Consider the following 4171-nt stretch of genomic DNA (forward strand, 5'->3'; position numbering starts at 1 on the left):
CAGAGGAACCAAAACCTGCAGTACCTCTTTTATGATCAGTTTTATGTCTTCCAACAGTAAGAGTCGGCAATAAGATTAATTGAGCAATACGTTGGCCTGCAGGAATGGCCGTTATCGTTCGAGGAGAGTGAGCCATTACCTTGATCTCTCCTTCAAAATCAGAGTCAATCACTCCTGGAGCAACAAACAACCCTTTCATAGTTGTACTACTGCGTCCTAACAATAGTCCCACACTGCCGGGAGGTAAAGACCCATAAATTCCAGTAGGAAGGGCCTGCATTCCCATTTCTGGGGTCAATACTGTGTAGGTGGAGGCACAGAGGTCCAGTCCTGCACTCCCTGGGGTTGCTCTATAGAGGTCTGAAATACTTGGTCGGGAAGAAACGGGTTGTGGCTGACCTGAGAGGTCTCCTGAATTGCCTCGTAACATTGTTTCAGGGCCTGGGGCTGGCCCCTCACCCAGTTTCCCTGGTTCAGAAGTTGTCCATTTATATCAGTTTTAGATCGACAGTCCTTAGCCCAATGTTTTTCCTTTTTACATCTGGGACACAGGCTTGGGCCTGTAACTAATGTATTTTGACCCATTGGCTGCTGTCCCCGTTTAGGACATTGATTTGCTCAATGTCCCAATTGGCCACAAGCATAACAACTACCAGGAGGACCAGCTACTCTGGAAGATCCTTGGAAATTGTGTTTAGGACGATTTTGTTGAAATAAAACCTCTTTTACTGTTTTTCCTTGTAAAGCAGCAGCTAAGGCTATTCCTTGAACATAGGAAGGTCCTATATCAGCACAAATTCGTATAAAATCAGCCAAATTACTCTTTTTTCTATAAGGTCTAAGAGCTGCCTGGCAAGCAGAATTAGCATTTTCATAGGCCAATTGTTTAGCTAAAACCAATCCTGCTTGCTCGTCCCCTATAACCTTACCGGTCTCCATAAGGCGAGCAACAAAATCCTGATATGGCTCGTAGGGACCTTGTCGGATCTTAGACAGATCCTCAGTTTTATTTTCAGAGTTTGGCAGCTTCCTCCATGCTCTCAACGCTGCTGCATTTATTTGAGGATAAGCACCAGGCAAATATCCTAATTGTGAATAGGTATCCTGGTATTGTCCCTCTCCGGTCAGTTTTTCTAAGGTAACCTGAATACCTTGTCTTTGATTAATACTTGCTGTTGCTGCACAATTTTCATAAAATTCTGATTTCCAGAGTAAATAATTTCCTCCAGATAAACAGGCGCGTGCCACTTGCTTCCAGTCATTAGGAGGCAAATATTGATTTCCTAAACTTTCAACAATGGCTTGTGTAAAAGGAGCAGTAGGTCCATATTGAGCACAAGCCATTTTTAATTCTTTTAATTGTTTAAAAGGAATAGTTTCATAGTATCTCTGTTGTTGGGCATCCTCAAGACTGGATATACTAAAGAAAAACCAGGAATGTGTTCTCCTTCTTTACTAGCTTGTTGCAAAGCCTTTTGTAAAGGACTTAAAACAACAAATTTTGGTGTCCATGCCTCCTGGGATGTGTAACCAGGAGGGGGAGAAGAAGTTAGAGGTAAGGTCCTATGGTTATTTTTAGAAACATTTTGTTGAACACATTCTGTAATAATGTTTTTAAGCTTAGTCATGTCAAAATTTTTATTTTCTTCAGTTAAAAAGACACCCCAAGGGTCTTCATCCCTATGATATTGAGCAGCTTGCTCCTCTAATTCCTCCTGATCGGCTGGATCTAATTCTGAATCAAAGGGATTGTCACTTGCATTTACTGCAGGAGGAGCAGAGGGTGCTTCTTTCAATTCTGTATTAGTAGGAGCGGAAGGCTCAATATTTTCTATCTTGACTGTATCTAATTTCTCTCCCTCAGTAGCTGGATCGAGGCAATCTCGAATTAACTGCCATAAGGGCAAAACAGTGACCGGTAATTTATTTGGGCCATTAGCTGTATAATAATCTCTCAAACGAACCCCAACAACTCTCCAGGTTTCTAAATTGACAGTGCCTTGTTCTGGAAACCAAGGACAAATTTCCTCCACAAAAACAAGAAATTGTTCTAAACGTTGCTTTGTAACCTGAATTCCTCTTGCTTTTAACATAACTCTAAGCATCTGTACAAATAAGCCTCTACTATTATTTTGCCCCATACTCTCAAATACACTCCCCGCAGAAACTTACTTTCACCTTAAAATCGAGCGCTCCTCTTTCCTTCCGCGGCGGTCGCTGCAGCAATCTCTTCCAGATTTCAGGTCCCTGTTCGGGCGCCACTTGTCGGAGCCAGCCGACAATCGATCAGGTCCAGAAACCTGTGCTGCAGGACTGAGGAAAGAAAGACAAGACTAAAAGGTGGGGTTGAGAGGATCTCACTCTAGCCCGCAAGACGCTAGGTCAAGAGTGGACATCGAGTTTATTTCAGGCAGTTAATTTATACAAATTCAAGTGACTACCTTGTGCATTCTTGCACGTAGGCACAGGTATTGTTTTTCAGGGTACATTAATGGTGTGCACTAAAATCATTATCATTGTTTACTGTTCCATACACCAAGATTGACTGATCCCCTAAAGCTAAGATCATAGACTAATATTATTGTTCCTTTAGGCTAACATCATGACTCGTGTATCATTAGCTCAAGTGATTGTTCTTTCAGACAAAGATCACTAACTTGTGGCCGATTGTATCTCTCTTTCCAGAAGCCCTAGTTCTTAATAACTCAATGGCATTAAGATGTTTTTCCGACTCCAAATGCACCTGCTGTTTTTCTAACAAAGGGGTGGCGGGACAGAGATTGTCTTAGCTCAATCAGCCTTAAAGCCTGACGCCCCGCACTCTGGGAGTTTAGGCCCAGTTTCTGTGCTCGGCAGCCCTCAGGTCATGGGTGGCCCCTCGCAGTAAAGAAAAAACATAAAATTCATCCAACTTGTAATAAAGTGAAGTTTTTAGATAACATAATTATGCATATATAGAAAACTCCATAGACTCCTCCAGTGACTGAAATAATGAACAAGCTTAGTAAACTTGCAGAATACAAAATCAACCTACAAATATCCGTTGCATTTTTGTATAGTAAAAACACAGTATCAGAAAGAGAAATTAGGAAAACCATTGTGTGTAAATTGATACCAAAAAGAATAAAAAAGGAATAAATTTGATAAGTGAAACAAAAGTTCTAAACATAGATCTATATATTACAGGTACAAGAAATATAAATAAACAAAATAAAAAGAAAGATATTCTGGGCTGATGGATTGTATAAAATATGAAGAAATATTCTACTCTATTTTTCACATGTTCAAACTCCCCAGAAGTAATTATTGAGGAGAATGTCTTTTCTTAATTTTATACTCATGCATCCCTTTCCATGGGTTATTTGATCATAGGTGTGAGGGATTATATCTGGTTTTTCTATTCTCTTCTATTAATTGGTGTCTGCTTTTGAGCCAGTATCATGTTGTTTTAATTATTAAAGTTTTGTAGGACTGTTTAACATCAGAGAATTTTAACCATTAGATTTAATACTCTTTTTCAGGATTATTTTGGCAGCTCAAGATCTTTGTTGTTTTAAAATTATTTGTTCTATTTATTGGAAATATCTCATGGGTATTTTCACATGAATCACACTAAATGTAGGTTGCATTGGGTACTATGTTTTTTTCAACCACATTGTTTCACATCATTAACATAAGAGATCATTTCATTTCTTTCGATAAGTTTTAATTTCCTTTATCAATGTTTTCTGTTTTTTAACGTATAGGTTTTCACCATGTTTGTTAACTTCATTTATAGGTGTTCTTTATATATATACAATTATATACATATTTGTAAACTCATTTCGTACACAAGTAGAGCAGGCAGAAGGCAGTGGCAAGACATATTCAAAGTCCTGAATGAAAGAAAGCTCTAATCTAAGATGCTTTATCAAGCAAGTTTAACTTTTAGAATAGGAGGAGAGATAAATAACATCCACACAAGCAAATACTTAAAGAATTTAGTAAGAGAAAGAGAAATACAGAAAGATCTACTCTAAATAAAAAAGAAGCAGGATGCTATAGAAAAGAGAAAGGCATAATTAGAAAGGCAATATCTGCAATGACTTATAACAGAATAAATATGATGTTGTATAAAAGGACATCAAAATTTTTAAAAGTCACAGAGTGAAACAGGAAAATACAGAGTGTT

The 4171-nt window shown here is 38.4% G+C and overlaps 1 pseudogene; it reads right to left on the reverse strand.

The window, feature by feature from the left end:
- Window positions 1–294: 294 nt before the first annotated feature.
- On the reverse strand, window positions 295–2141 carry LOC140692596 (endogenous retrovirus group K member 10 Gag polyprotein-like; annotated as a pseudogene).
- Between the last annotated feature and the right edge of the window lie 2030 nt (window positions 2142–4171).

Source organism: Vicugna pacos, unplaced genomic scaffold (genome assembly GCF_048564905.1).
Source record: "Vicugna pacos unplaced genomic scaffold, VicPac4 scaffold_13, whole genome shotgun sequence".
NCBI classification, from domain to species: domain Eukaryota; kingdom Metazoa; phylum Chordata; class Mammalia; order Artiodactyla; family Camelidae; genus Vicugna; species Vicugna pacos.